The sequence below is a fragment of the Leiobunum rupestre genome, chromosome 9 (genome assembly GCF_980474605.1).
Source record: "Leiobunum rupestre chromosome 9, qqLeiRupe1.1.hap1, whole genome shotgun sequence".
Classification (NCBI taxonomy): domain Eukaryota; kingdom Metazoa; phylum Arthropoda; class Arachnida; order Opiliones; family Sclerosomatidae; genus Leiobunum; species Leiobunum rupestre.
The window spans coordinates 46924659-46941661 of record NC_143392.1 but is presented as its reverse complement, the minus strand read 5'-3'; positions in this window follow the sequence as shown (position 1 = coordinate 46941661).

Below are 17003 nucleotides of genomic sequence, written 5' to 3'. Positions count from 1 at the left end.
CAGGTCGTTCAACTTATCCTAATAGTAGCCCAATTTGGCTATATACAACAAAACATTGAATTTTTATTTAAGTTACAACACGTTGTATTTAACAGCACTATTTTGTTCATTGTTCGTAATTTCGAAAAATGCCTATATCATTCTGTATTTTTATACAGATTAATTTAAGGTAGTAGAGCGAAACTTTTATTTTAATTTATTTCATTTTCTTTGGCGGTATTTATCATAAAAGGCATTGGGCCTGGTTCCTGGTTATTATCCGAGGTAGATCGGTTCGTTTCGTTTATGATTCTCTACCAGACTACCAAACTCATGGCCCGGTTTCCTGTTAAAATTGTGAATTTTGTAAGTAATGTTTTAATTTACAATTAATTTTCATTACACTACGGAAATCTTTAACTTTTTTTCAAAACGTATATATTTTCATATATATTAGGCCGTATTCTTAAACTAGCTCAATTCATAAGATTTAATACTTAGAATGTTGGTAAAATATACTAAAGATTATGTATATAAGTTATGCACTATTCTAATATGCATACACAATATCAGAAGCGGTTCACATGGGAAGTGATTTTCTATAATGCTTAACATAGTGACCCTCTGTAATGTACAGATTCTGGTTTAGGGGTGTAAATTTCCCGCCGCCCTGCCGAAAAAAATGTTTTTGCTCACCGGCCAAGATCTCAAGTAGGGGGAATTGAATCAGGGGGGGGGATTGTGAGAACGCCCAAAATTATTTTAGCCAATAATGAGTAAGTGGAACACGTGACTTCATGTTCCGGTGAGTCGGTGACCTTTTGACACCCAAGAGGAACTTGTATTCTGCTAGAGTCTAGGTCAACTAGTGGGTTAAATAATTAATTAATTACAAAGAAAGACATTAGGCACCCAATGCAATCAAAATGCGAAAATGCTAAGAGATAGAGCATCTCAAACTGTTAAAGTAAAGAATAATAGGAGTAAACAAGCAAGCACTCAGACTCCGGTTCCAAATCAAAACAAACAGCCAAGGCCTAAAGTGTCCAATTTTTGTAATCAGTGTAAACCTTTAAACCAAGGTATGTTAACTGCTAAAATTACTTAGTGTTTTAGTCACCTATTTGAATACAATTAAAATTTGCAGATTTCATCTCACAAAGCTTGACTCTGAGTATAGATAACTCAACGCAAACCAATGACATCTTAACTCATCAATAGAAATAGGTGTATTTTCACACAAAGACATTAAAATGGGAGTTAATTTATTTCAAGTCATTACCAAAAAATGTAGCACATTGGGATTGAACATAAGTGTAAGCATTTTCTATTAGTGAATATATGAGTTTAATAATAATAATGGCTTCATTTTTTTAGTGTTTTCTAAATTCTCGTAGAGAAAGGACCATTTCCGTAACAAATAGAACGAATGTAGGGCTTATGTTAGAAGACTTAGACCCAGTTCAGTTGATGATCACAGAAACAGGGAAATGCACTATAATTATCCCATTTCGCCAAGTTGAAGTGAAACAAGTATTAGATGTAGAAAATGGAACTGTTAATTGGGCAACTTTGGATTCGGCATTGAATCTCGTGAAGGGTATAAATGTAAAATTTTGTCCTGGCATAACATCTAACTCTGAATTAGCTTCGGGCCCAAACTGTCACATATTTTCCGAACCATTTCCAAGAGTTCATTCTTCTCTCTGCAAAGTGTTCTACGCATCAGAAACCAAATCCAAAGTTGGGCGATGTACATATTGCATTAGAAGCTCCAACGTTATCTCGAACAAAAAGAAACGAAGTCTAGAACAGGATTCTATTAGAAAGGCGAAGAGGATCAAAGTTGATAGTCATTACCCTATAAGTAAATTAACACCGCGAAGCTTGAAAATGAGGTTGAGAAGTATCAAAATGAGCCGAAGAGTTTTGAATCACAGGATCGCAAAGCTCGAAGCTCAGCTTGAGCACAAAGATTTGTTGTTAAACTATGAGCAATCTGATGAAATTGATTCAATTTTAAAAGTTCTGAACTCAGATTTTAAAGAGGATGTAGAGAAGGCTATAGCGGGATCTGAAGAAAATTCCGAGTTTTTAAAATTGGCTTGGCAGAGAGACCGTGAGAAAAAAGAAAGGGATGATAAAAGAGCTTTTTATACCGATCAAAAAATATGTGAAGAAAGCAACACTGGAAATCGTTGGAGCGCAATAACCATTAGAATAGCTTTGTCAGTATTTTCTAGGAGTCCGGCAGCTAACAAAGCTTTGAAGTCCTTTAACATATTCAAATTACCGTCCCCCAGCACCTTGAAGAAAGGGTCTCAAGTTTACGATAACACGCCAGGTATTAATCATAACTACCTCTGTGAACAACAACAAAAGTACGAAGACTTTAAGTTACAAAAAGGAAAACTTGGTTCATTAATCCCACAAGGAGATGGAGTGCTTATTTTCGACGAGGTAAAGGTCATAGAAAAACTAATTTGGAATTCCAAAAATCATCAATTGATTGGCTTTGCGATGCAAGAAAATGAATTTTCCCTGCTAAATGGCATATCCAACGGCTTATCAGAACCAAAGCCAACTCAATACATTCTGCAATTTCTCTGGAGAGACCTAACGTCTACCTTTGATTTAATTGGTCCGTATTTCACTTTTGGTTCTCCCGTCAGGCAAAATAAATTACTGCCCTGTGTGCTTGAGTCTATTCGTGCTTTAAGCGCCTACGGATTTGGTACTTCAGTTCTCATGTGTGATGGAGCCAGTTCTAACCTTGCGTTGATTAAAAAGACAATGGGTGGTCAAGAAGCTTTTTCCTACACTATTGAAGATGCTGACACAGGTTACGTGGTTGATCCAAGTTTTGAAAATCGTTTTTGTCTTGGGCGAAGAATATATTGGATGATTTGCCCAACACACGAATTAAAAAGTCTAATTAACTCATTGTATTCTTCATATCTTTCAAGCTTTTTGAAAGAAATGGATTTACATTTGGGTGGCAGAATATAAAAGACATGAATGCCCGGGAAATTGAACGGCAGAAAACTGGCCTTCTGCGGTATATCCCTAAAATGCATGACAGTTACATAAGAAGAAATATGTGGACGAAATTAAATTGCAAGCCAGCTAAAATAATACAGCAGCCACAAGTTCTATCCGAATTGTATGCCTTTTCTCATAACCCCAGTGAGCTTCTGCCATCACGCAATAGCGCTTACGAATGTTACCTCTATTTACGAGCTTGCAGCCACCTATTTTAAAATGGCTTTCTTTCTAAAGGGAGATATGGATATAAATTCTTTGTTGATTGGTTGACTGAAATTTTAAAACAAAATCCTGAAATAAATTTGAGAGATGAAAAACAAAAAGACTTCCTGGCCTGGAAAACCTGGGACTTATTGAGAGTAACAGTTTTTGGATTTCTTCAATTTTCGAAAGACTTCTTAAACAGATACCCAGAATATTTTGTGACGCCAGCAAGAATAAACGGAAGTGCTGTGGAATCTCGGGTACGAGTTTAAATTATCTTTAGTCACACGACGTCACTCATGCTTTTTCCTATTCATAAAAAATTCGCGCCCACAATGGCGGCCATGACCAAAGCTAAAGTCAAACGCGCAAATGTTGGTGAGTGAATATTTAAGTTTTTGAATTTTGGTTGGTTGCAGAGAAAACGAATTAGCAACAGATTGCTACTACTCTATAGATCTTCGAGTGAAAAACTAAAAAATGTTTAACAAAATAGCCAGAAATTCCAACGGTATTTCACCTACAAACAGAACGTCGTGTTTTTGCCAAGTTTTAATATATAAAAAACCGCTACCCGGTTAAAGGGAAAGCTTGTTTGAACAAGAACTTGTAGATCCTGGCTCTCGGAAATATTACTTCTTGGTGATTTCCTGGAGGATTCGCGAGCGCTCACTAGGGTATGCTCGCACACAAAGATCTTTCCTTCCACAGTCACTCTTCGTCTTTCTAGGTGTTACCGTGTTAGTGACAGTGATTTTAATAGGTACTATTTTTTGTTTGTTGAGATTAAACTAGGTTTAACGTTTAATTTCAGAGGTATCAAATAATTTAAAAGGTAATTTTATTTCTTACAAATTTTTATAGATGCCTCTTTGAAGCAAAATATTGAACATAGTATTGTTTCTAAGCCTTGGTTATTAAACAATAAGCTTTATGTATATTATCTAATAAACGCTATATTAGATTTTGTTTAAGAAATTCAAATTTGTTCTTCTCATTTCAGGTCCTGACTGATTATCAGCAATGCCTAATTACCAACCACGTTCTCGTCATGTACGAAGATTGCCCCGAGCTTTGCCAGCCTTTTCATTGGGCTCAAGTGAAAGAACAAAGTTTGAAAATTACATGAATTCTATAAATGTTGTTAACTTTTAAGACCGTTATTATTATTCTATAAATGTAGAAACTATGCATTGCTGGGGGAAAAATTTACGAAGATACAAACAGCCAAAATAAGACCGAATTGTTTAACCAAGCAATAATTCACTGCATTTTTGGTCAGATTGCGGAAAACTACAACAAACCACTCCAGTTTAATGATGATAAGATACAACCAGAGAACTATATTAATTATTTAAACTATAACAAAATCAAACCAATTCTTGGGGGTTTTCATCTTAAAAAGAAGGAGATTGTTGCGAAGTTTTATGGAAGAAAGTGCCCAACAGAACTACTGAGTAATGTTGATAGATCAACCGACAATGGTGATCTTAATTTGGAAGATAATGTAGAAAAGTCAATCAACAATGATGACTTGGAATTTGGTGAATCTGGATCAACCAACAATTGTGATCTTAATTTGGAAGAAAATGTAGAAAATTCAATCAAAAAAGATTACATGTACTTGGAATTTGAGGAAAATAGATCTTTGAAGAGTGGAGATTCTGATAAAGAAGAAAACCCACTTTGTGATGATATCTTAAACTCTGATGAAAAATTGGATAACGTACTTGGTACCAAAAATAGAGAGGCATTTCGAACGAACATTCAATGTTCTTTACCTAAAAATTAAATTGAAATTTTTTTGCATTCTATTGAAAATGATGAATTTCAAGAACCGCTATTTCACAATCCCTTACCAAAAAATATTGACATACGGGGTAAGGACGAGTATGCCTTTTGTGTTTCAAGAGATGAAATTAAAAACATGCAACAAGATGGCATGCATCTGGCACCTAGGAGCAACAAACACAACATCCCACACAAGGAGAACGCAACCCGTCAAAAGTCGTGGATTTTCTTGTGTACGTTTTTCATTGGCTAGACGCTTTAGCGGCTGCTGCCGCCGGAAGGGAAAAATTCGGAAATTGTCTTCCCCCCCGCCCGTAAAACGTTCAGCGTTAAGGCTCGTGACGCTCGTCCAATGAAATTCGTACACAACCCTTCGTTAGCGTGTTTAAAGGCTAGCTCCGTTTTCCTTGTGTTTGTTGCTCCTAGATGGCACCAAAAAAAGGTAATTTGAAGAAAGAGGAGCCTATGAAAGATAATTCCAACAAAAAGGGTAAAACTTTGGAAAGGGTTAAAGTGAAGCAACAATACTTTTACTCGAAAATGGTGGTGGGTTTTAAAAAGGTCATGTACGTGTTAACCTACCCTGGGAAAGAATCTAAAGTGGCTGTAATTGCATGTTGGAAACGAAAAACTTGTACCACCTAGGTTCCATGGACAGAAAAATTAAACTAAACTACCGCTAAGACCACCTTATTGCAAAAGCTTGGAAGTTGATGTAGAAGAAATTGAAATGGGAGAGGAAATTTATTCAAATATCTCTGATAAAAATTGTTTATGAATCTGAGGATTCGCATTTGTCTTATTAGAAGGTATCCATCCTATCTAGCTAAAGGGCCACTGAAAGATGTTATACTGCATTTTGCCATCTGCAAAGGTGATACGTTTGCAATATGGCGTCAACCTGAAGCTCTTTCGTTAGCTAAACGCTTATTAAAAGCTTCATTTGAACATGAAACTTTGGAACAAACAATATCCTACAATATGTCTATCGAAGTGGGAAGTTTCTTTTTGGAAATAGTTCCCATGCGAAATACCGAACTCATAGATAATCCATGGTTTTCAGTTCTCTTTCTTTTGCATGAAAATAAAAACAAAGGAGTTCAAGAATATTTTTGGCAACATTATGTAGAAAAGTTGACTGAGTATAATAGATGGGGTGAGAATATTCCTATTATCACTGATAAAGAAGAGTGTCTACTTTTAACTAGTTGCCAATATGCCAAAGATAATATGGATATTTCAGACAAAAACGTTCTTCCGACTGATATTACGAATAATTCAAAGATACTATGAAAAATTTAAAATTTGATCAAATCATTTTGGCCACTGTTTTTTGGTAAATTGATACCTTAAAATGCTTTAATCATAGATATGACAATGTCGATGAATGCACTATAAGAAAAGGACATTAAAAGGGCAATCTTAAACTGAATATCTCATCCATTGAATTTGAAGTCTTGAAAACTAAATAGAAAATAGTGGTCGTGGAAATTGCATTGCTAACCTCCAACAAAATACTAGCAAAGATCGCTTACCAACTTGAGTGACAAATGATGAAATGGCTAATTATTGTGTAAAAAATAATTGTGTAGAATATGACCATCATTAACAAGTTTACGTGGTTTGTAATAGTTTAACGACTGACAACACAGTTATTTCCCAAGTCACCTAGCACGAGTATGGCAAATACAGACCAAATAAGGTTTAAGGGTCAAACTACCTCAAATGAAATTGTTCAAAGCGTGAAGACGCCTACGTTGGAAAAAGATACCGTGTTTCAATCTACTCCAATTGCAACCTCAACCATAACTGAAACAAATAAAAGGGTGGAGGAGCAAATCAAGTACTTTGGAACTGCAAAAATTATTGAGCAAGTTACGACTGAAAATCAACTTGATTCTATACAAGTACAGCTTAATGCAGATAATTATGACATTCATTCCAATAATTTTAATACATCAAAGCAAAATGAGAGCTTCGAATCAAATCATTCGCAGTTAAGATATAACTCATTTGGTGATGAAAATTTGGAAACTGATTGGGAATTGATTACAAACCGCGAAGCTAAAATAAGAAAAATTGTCCATTACTTAAAAGAAGAAATTTCCGGAGAAGCATTGGAAATCGCAATGAATATATTAATATCTAGATTTAAATTTGAGCGGCTAACTCAGTTAATTAAGTCTGGTGAATTTTCATCCTTATACACAATCCCCAAAAATTTAAAAAATTACGAAGAATTATTAAACGATGCAATTATAAAATACTCTTGTTATTTTGAAGAAAATCAATCAGCGAATAAAGACATTTTAGCGTGTCTCATTCCTTTGGATCCTTTAAACTTGAACAATAATTGGCTGCTTGGTTTGATAAATTTCAAAGATAAAACCATTTTCATCCTGGATAGTAATCACACAGATCCAGATAAGCTTCAGTTACATTTCAAAACATTAATGTGTTTCTCTCTTTTTGCTTTAGCTAGAGCTAGTATACCATTCCAAATGAGGAAGTGGATTTACGGAACTAGCAAGGATTGCCCAATAGGGTGGAAAAATGACAGTGGTTTATTTACAGTTTATTACTTACTTGGAATTTTAAAAGCTAAAAAAACCACATTGCCAAATGATTCTAAAGCAGGAAGAAATTGGTTGTCGTACGTTTTGTCCCATAGAACAAATGAACAAATCAATAAGAGTAAAGACATTTCAACTATAGTAATCAAAATTAATAACCTAGAAAATTATGATAAGGCTGTCTTAACACTTAATGTTTATAATATCAATAGTAATAAATGCCCCATGAAATTCTTTTATCGTAAAACTGAAAAAAAGACAAGTAAATTGCTTAATATTTACGTTAATGAAGCCGACAATTTTTTTGCATTAGGGAAAATAAAGTGTCAATCAAAGGGTATTTATGAAAATTGGTTGTATTTGGTGTTATGTAGGAAATGGTACCACTTTGAATGTGAAAATCTTGAATATTCCAGGAAACCAAATGCAACTTACTATCGTTGTAAAAAGTGCCTATTCACTAAATTTTAATTTTTAAAACTATGGTAATTTTTTAAATTATCCTTTCAAAGTAGATTAAAAGAGGGTAAAATTTATTAAATTGGTTTCCTAAAATCTTATATATGCCCAATGTACTTTGTTTTTGGTTGGGAGGGAGAGAGGGGGGTGTAGGTCTTTCACTTTATATATGTTTCTTGTCATGGTTAGTGTATACTTAGCATAGATTTTTAAGTATTTTGGAAGTAGCTTCATGATTTAACTTAAATTATGTTATTTAAATTTTTTATGAATAATATGAATGTGTAACTAACAAACTCCTAAACCTTAATGAAATGGGCAACACAATATTATAATAAGGATGGTTAAATTTTGAAATAAGCTTAAATGTACATAATAAGCACCATACCTTTTGTAATTCGAATAACCTGGAGTTATTTCTCAATTATATTTGGGATTGAATAAACTGGAGTTATTTCTCAATTATATTTGGGATTGAATAAACTGGAGTTATTTCTCAATTATATTTGGGATTGAATAAACTGGAGTTATTTATCAATTATATTTGGGATTGAATAAACTGGAGTTATTTATCAATTATATTTGGGATTGAATAAACTGGAGTTATTTCTCAATTATATTTGGAATTGAATAAACTGGAGTTATTTCTCAATTATATTTGGGAGGGGTGTAGCGACTTGCAGAGGGTACTTTACATTTTTGTAAAAGATAATTGATTTAAAAATAACCCATCTGATCCTTTTTGTGTTAAAATATTTGTGGTAAAACCTGAAAACTTAATCCCCAATTCTTTAAGGGTTTAGCTGCATTTGTATGTACCAAGCCTCAAAATGTCGCTTCACCCCTGATTTTTGGCCATAATTCATTTAGGTGCACAACAAAACCTTTTTTTCAGTTGTATTACATGAACCCAATGGGGAAATTGAAAAGTTATCATTTGAAATTTTTTTTTGACATTTGGTTAGATATTAACTAAAAACAAAGCCACATTCCATTGGTTAATTATCAATTTATCACCCGTAAAAATATAATTTAAAGTTCATATGTCAGTAATTTGGGGAATTTAAATCTCCTGCAAGGATGTGTCGCCGGTTGTGTAGCCTGAGGGGGATAAGTGGTTCCCATTGTCATTGTCAAAATCTTAAAAGTGTATTGAAAATTGTGATATAGGTATAATCTTTCATTGTCCATATGTAAGCATATTTTAAAGTGCGCTTCATGTTTTTGTAACAGAATTAGTATGATGTTAGTCAGTCCATTTGTGTACAGCAGCTGTGTGCGCTAGTTCGTGTAATGTGTGTGCATGATGTTATTTCTCCGTTGAAGATAGAATTAAAGGCTGAATTTGGAAAAAATAAAAACAAAATTAAAGTTTGCCCGCTGGAACTAAAATTCGCTTTAGAGGCTAAACGCCAGTACCGTCTTGGATAATTGAATTAACTCTCACAAAAGTCAGTAACGATGATATCATCAAGGTATAGCCTTTTTCCTAAAGAAACCCTACAGCTCACAATGGCATCAACTACAAAACTCTGCTTCAGAATGTGATTTGATATCAAAACTTTAATACACCTATTGTTGATCAAACTTTTTAAGCAAGTGATTAAACATTTAACTGGATCCACAAAGGTCAGTCGTTATAACTTCGCTAAATGAAGGGCGCAAGATATATGCTCCATTCTAGTTTCCACTTGTATGTGGACAATTCAATGTTAATATCAGTTTACTACGTTCTTCGTTTCTTTTCCCAGTATGTGTTTTTATCATTAGATGTTTAATCTTTTTGGGTATTAGTCTAGCTGAATATTATTAATAAAATTATCTTTCCTCTACAATATTTTAAACATTAACTGTGTCAATGAAAATTATTTTAATGTATGTTAAGGTAAAAACAAAGCCCGAAAAAACATTTTTCGTCTGTGATTGCCTTTCATATACAAAATTTATAAATTTGAAGTGTATTGGAGACTCAAAATCTATCTTGGCTAGTGAAAACATTTTATGAATCAACTTTGTTTAGGTACCAATTTGAAACTTGTTGTGCACCTGTTGAACTTTGTTGTATGTTTGTTTCTAAGTTGTACTATCATAATTATAACCTTTAATAACGACGCTATGATTATCTATTTACATTGCCCCTGGTGTGAAGATATAAGTACTATCCCAACAAACTTTCAGTTGTAACATTAACAAGTTTAATTTTCAACCTTTGAAAAGCAATTGTTTAATGTTATTCGTCTATTAATCTTTATTTAAATAATACAAATTTGATTATTTTTTGAAATTTAATGTAGTATATTCTGAGATCGACTAGAATACAGTGTCAAATTATATGGAATGTTGAATAGGGAAGCCCAAAAGTGAATCTAAATAAAAGAATAATCTACAATTTGAGGCCATGAACAATAATAAGCCAAGAAATACCTTCAAATTACTGCAATATATGTTCCATTCACAGCCAGAACCACCCAAGATGCAATAATCTTTGGAATTAAAGGGTTATTAGTAGAGTTCAAAAATTATCACTGTAACCAACAGTTTATTTTGTTTTGGTTTTTATATGACTCGCAAAAGATGAGTTTATCAAATAAATGTTATGCATTTCTATTTAAAATACATACAATAGAAAATATTTAGTTTTTTAATTGATTTGAAAATAATGAGGACCTTCATTAAATATTTGTATTAACTTTATTTCGGGTAAAATGAATTGTAAACCCCATGTAGAATATACTATCGCGAAATTGAACAAAATAATCTGGTAATCATACCAACTGCTGCGCAAATTTAAACTTCAAATATATAATGTGTTATTTCAACCATTATTTGACTATAGGTGAATCCTTTAAAATGTGTACGGATAGCCACTAAAACCTTTGCCAAAATAATTTTACATACAAGTAAATATGATTCTGCAACAACAGCAATTATTGAATTGCCCATTTCATGTAATTTAGTAAATACGGAACCTCAGTTTCGGAAAGCTCTCGCGCAATACTTTGAAGTGCTTGACTGATTTTATAACCCTGTATACTCTGTACCTTGACGTGATGGGTCCCTGACCTTTTGTTAAGTGTAAGTTGTATTAAAGAATTATAACTGAGATATCCCTTTTGCCAAGGCAAATAAAGACATAATTATTATATTTCGAAAAGAGGCTTCAGCCTATGGTGAGCTCATTTACCTAAATTTTATAACCATACTTCATATTTCAATTGTTTTAGTGTATGTTGAAGAACTGTATGAGAAGGTTCTCGAAAGGAGGAAAACCTATCCTACATATGATAGACAAAGATGCTAATGCTTTAAGAAATAATTCCACCACCCCTTTCAGATTCATATTTACCCACCTAATAAAGAGTTAATTAGTATTTACCAAATTTAGAAGTAGATTTAGTAAGATGAGTAACCAATAGAATTGCTTTGACCAAAATATATAAAACAAATAACCAATGCCAATATATTAAGAAATAAAAAATTTCACATAAAAAAAATTATATCAACTTTTCTAAAATCATAAGCCTTAAGATCCAAGGATGAGTGTAATATTTAAAATTAATACAATATTAATAATTAATAAAAAATATGTTAAATACTTATCTACTTCTTTAATATTTTTGTTGTATATATTGTGTAGAATAAACAATGTGTAAAACTTAAGTTTAAGAAAACAAGGTGCAAAAAGGAATTAATTATTAAACTGTAAATTTTCATATACATGACTCTGGGATTTTATTGGATTTGAAAATAGCATAAGGATATAGCCTATCAAAATACTAGCATACCATATAATAGCAGGTACAAGATATCCTATGTAATATAATAACATTTAAGCATGCCATTAAATTATTTCATGAAGTATGGCAAATAATGTCACAACTCCTTGATGAAATATGCATAATAAACTCTATAGATGGTAAATGTAAATTAGAGAAGCAGAGTTTGAAAATTCACAGTATTGTTTGTGCATTGACAATCTATAATTTAGCTTGTGTCAATTGAGGTTTGGGTCCATGGTAATCATTTCAATAGCACAAGTAATCTAAGAATTTTCCATTAACAGTCCGTAAATTTTATGTTCTAATTGAAAACCGTTCTCATTGAAATTGTCTCTATTTAAATGTTATACAACAGAGGCATACTTATGAGTCATTATGTTACGTATGATAGTATTTTTAACTGTCATTGATATTTTGGGGAATTTAATATAACGTTTAGAGATTGATCATTTATATACATGAGTAACCTGCTTTTACAAAACTAATTTATAGCTCCTTAATAGAAAAATATAAATTTAAAATTAGTGTGCTTTTTTCATAATGGTGGAAATGGGATGAAATTTGTGGTTTGATTTATGTAAAAAAATTACGGGATTAAAATTAATTTTTTTGTAGTTGCCCTAACCTTTCTACTTTTTATTTAGCTTTGTACATCACATTCTATAAGAATATTGTTCAGTTGGTTTGTTTATCAGATTTCTAAGATATTACACATTGTCATACCATTTTAACCACTGCTTTTGTGCTTTTAAATTTAGATGTAAATATTTTTAAAGCATTAGAGAGGTCAAGCATCGGAAGCGCTAAAGCTATCCATCGGCCCCATAAGGAGAGTTACATCTGCCGTTTCCCTCCCAAAACATGAGAAATTGATCTGGTTGCAGATGATGTTAAACATAATTAAATTCAGACAGACCGGAGGGTAATGGGTGATTCTCCCTTAACACAGTTTTCATAAAACCTTTTAACATCTCTATTAGCTATTTCAGAAACCTAAAAAACGTCACTGTAAATAACAAAGTTATTTGGTTACAATTTTTTTTAAACAATTATGTGTAACCTATACATTTCGTGTAAAAATAAAGCAGTTTTCAGTTCAAACTTATCTATTATTTAGGTTTCGTATGGTACGGATTTAATTGCTTCTATGATTATTATCTTGGGGAACTCAACTGTTGAACCATGCAAAATGTGCCTTAGATACCTCAGTCATTTTTTTAGCCTACGTTCAGTTTTTGCTGTCAAAAATCTCTCAACACTTGTATAACTGCATATTGCAAATCCATTCGTTAATCCAGGCGTTAAAGCATCATGATATTTGACACTGGTTAGCTGGAGAAAGTGCAGCTTGCAAAGAAAATTATTTTCGGGTTTTCTTTCTTATCTTCCCTCTGGAGTAGTTTCAACACTTTCCAAGCCGATTTTTATTCTATCAGCATTGTATTCGAAATTGAACTGTTGAAGCAGATAACAAGGCACTATCATATTTCCCAAAAACAAACTGTTGAAGAATAATTTTTAATTAATTAAATTCAACCATTGAAAGTTTGAGACTCGAAAGTAAAGCATACCTTATCAACTCTGAAAAGTTTGGAGGTTGAGAGATTTCATAGAATGGCTTTGATGATTATCAAGTTTTAAAAAATTTATTTGGATTGTCTTCATTAAAATTTGAACAACACTTATGATCTCGGCAGAATTCTAGATTTTTTTCTATAAAAATCATATTCCATTAGTGCCGATAACAAAATAAAAATATATTCTACGTATTTAAATAGCTATAAAATATAAGTTCCCAATTTTTAAGCAAGGAAAAGAAATATTGCTAACCTGCGAAGACCCATCTTTACAAAAGCACAAAATTTAAAAGCACACTAATGTGACCAATTACTACAATGTAAAATTTAAAAGCACACTTATGTAACCAATTACTACAATGTAAAATTTATAATCGCACATTTTTATATTATCTTTTATGGTGTCATTTAACTTTTATAGATTTGGGAGAAGATCACCATCCATTTTGTAATTATTATTATTCCAAGTGTTTTGTTTTAAATTGGTTATGGGGATTAATGAATTCCTAATATTAAAAATTCACGTTTTCTATCGACTTTAATCTACAATGGCATTTAAAATACTAATTAAAAACTGAATAAGGAATAAGGGGAAACGTTTTTCGATAAAATATACAATATAAACTAAATAAATAGGGGAAATGGGTACTGGGAAAACGGGACTGAAGAAAAAAGTAAAGGGATTGCTAATTTGAAGGAGATTGCTCCCACTCTAGTCGATTTTCAAACTATTTAGGGAACTGTAAGACAAGGCAATTTATAAAATTCATTGAATAGAAATAAATTTGAAATCACTTACGTCAAGAATATTGCCTTTCTTGTCTGTATTTTCTGCATAAATGATGCTACCAATTTCTACACGTAAAAAAAAATTAATATGGTTTAGTAGTTTTACTCCAAAGACATTTTCTTTTTAACTATGACCCACAATGATGCTATTATTTTGGTTTAACGTTAGGATCCATCCATTTGCTTGTTTGGCTTTCAATGGGGAGATAATTGTACGTAAGTTCAAAAATCCTTTTATTAACTTCAGTGATATATTGATGCGGTTTACTCTTACTGTACTTGAATTGGATTGGATAAATTTCTTCATCATTTCTTCCAGATAAGTGGTTCAAGATATACAGCAGCGACTTTCTACCAATTGAAGAGGTCATAGGAATTTCAGTTCTTTGGAATCTTAAAATACCCAATAAATAATAAAATACAAATAGGCCACAATCATTTGAGTTCCTTAATTGCTTTGGGCTGTCATTACTAGAGGCGCGTGTTCATTCGCTCGCTTCAAATGGTATTTGGGCTATATCACAAGAAAGCATTGTCAAACACATCAGTTTTAAAATGATTCTTTATACTGTTTGGATCCATCGCATTCCATCCATAATAAAAATTTTCTTATCTTTGAAATAAATTAAACCAAGCAACCAATGCACTGCGTGTAAACCATCTCCAGGAGATAAAGGCACCAGGACAACTAAAATATCCTTATTTGCCACTTGATTATCTCTAAGGTAATTATAACAGTAAAAGTATTTGTTACTCAGTATTTGTGTCCTTTTATATTGCACCTTAGATTCAACTGCTCTTATTGCTGAAAGCAGCCTTAGAAAGGTTTCATAATATACCTGTAGAATCCTATCCTTAAAACCAAATCTACGAATTAGAATAACCATTGCGAATTCAATGGCAATATTACTAACTAAATAAGAGCCATCAAAATCTACTCTCCATTGAATATCCTTGTCTCTAGATTTTCTTCATTATCGTAGAAATGGCGGTTGATGTTGATATTTTAATGTTTACCACAACGTAATTGTTAGACTTCTCTGGAGAGTTAAGGTTTTTGTCAGTATTATTCATTCCAAAATCATCATCAAAGTCACTCGAGCTATTATCGAACCATTCATCATTTCTGGCGAGTCAGACTTCTCATCCAAGAAAATAACCTTTCCATCTCCTTTTATTATGGAAATTTTATTTTGTTGATTTACACCTGTTAAATTGTAGTCTACTTCATCCCTTCTTGGCTTGCGTCGGCCTGAACGATGAGTTTCTTTGAGTAGAAATGTCATACTGCGACCATTTTTTTTAATCTTAGATTTATTTTTATCATCCAACATTTGCATTTGAACAGCTACTAGGTGTTCGCATTGTACTAAATTACATGAACATCTTTTTTCACGTACATTTACGACGTGTTTCTTATCATTCAACGCATTTTTAACAACATACACTTGCATTTTTGGCATATAGCTGATATATTTGTTATGAACTATTAAAGAAGCCAAAAACTGAATAGAATCTAAAGGCTTATCATAGACAACATTAGGCGAACACTCGCTAAGTATTTCACCCACAAATTCTTCGTAAGACAAATAAGCGTAAGAAGGAAGGTGCAATTTTAATTTAGCTTTTTGAACTTAAATTTTTGGGGTGTAAGTTCCCAAATGCTAATGGCTTCGATTACTTTCTTTAAGGAATTATAGGTCTCGTAGATTGTACGAGTCACAATCACGTCCTCTTTTATTCCGTAGGTGGTAAGCGCCTCTTAAGCTGACTGTTGTAACTCTCAGCCTGATTGCTGGTTACTGACATTATTTTATCGTCAAAAGCGGCAAATTGTTTTGAAGTTTTCCTGATTGTTCTAGTTCTTAAGTCATTCTTGAGATGCGAATCCTTGTAGACTGCAAAGTCTTTCGACCAATTTCTTTTGAAGCCAGCGTACATGTTCTCAAACTCTACATCAGTTTCTCACTTATTATATCTCTAAGGAACTCATCGTAGACAATCTTCTCCCTTACATTAGCTTTAAGTTTGTCAAGATAACGTTTTACATTTTGTCGAATGTGATTATGGCAAAAACGTAAATTTTTCTACGCATTTTCACAACTATTTAAAATTGCATCAACAATTTCTTTTTCTCTAACTGTCACAATTGGAATATTTTCTCCCCATTTGTCATACTCTAGCAATGGAATAACGAATCGCTTCCAGAAAAAGGAGTGATCAACCTTGTACCTTTTTTCATGCAAATTAAATAAAACTGGAAAAATAGGATTTCCACATAGGTCATTACTACTATGGACAAAAAATAGTCCCCAACATCAAAAGTTGTGTCATAGGTTATGATTTGTTTCAAGGTTTTTTTCTCAAAATAATCTTTCAGTAAGCGTTTGCCTAAAGTTAAGGCTTCAGGAACCGTCCAAATGACTGTTACTCGACCAGAAAATGAATTGTATCTAATGATTTCTCTAAGGGGCCATTTTTGTAATGCTATGATATTAGAAATAGAATCTTCACTCAATCTCAAACTTTTTTCAAAATTAAACTTGAAATTTCGAGCTTGCTTAACATTTCTAGCTGAAATGTCTTCAACATGGTTGTATTTCACCTTAACTTCCTTTTCTTTGAACTGTAATTGATTAATTTTGTTACAAGTTTCCGTTTGAGCCGCAGAATATACTTTTATAGGTCGGTCATTTTTAACTTTTGCTTTGACTAAATCTTTCACTGTGGACATAGTCCTGCAAAATGGCCGTTTAGTTTTCTTGGCATTTCCATGAGGTTCACGTGGCACTATCTTTTCGTTTCCA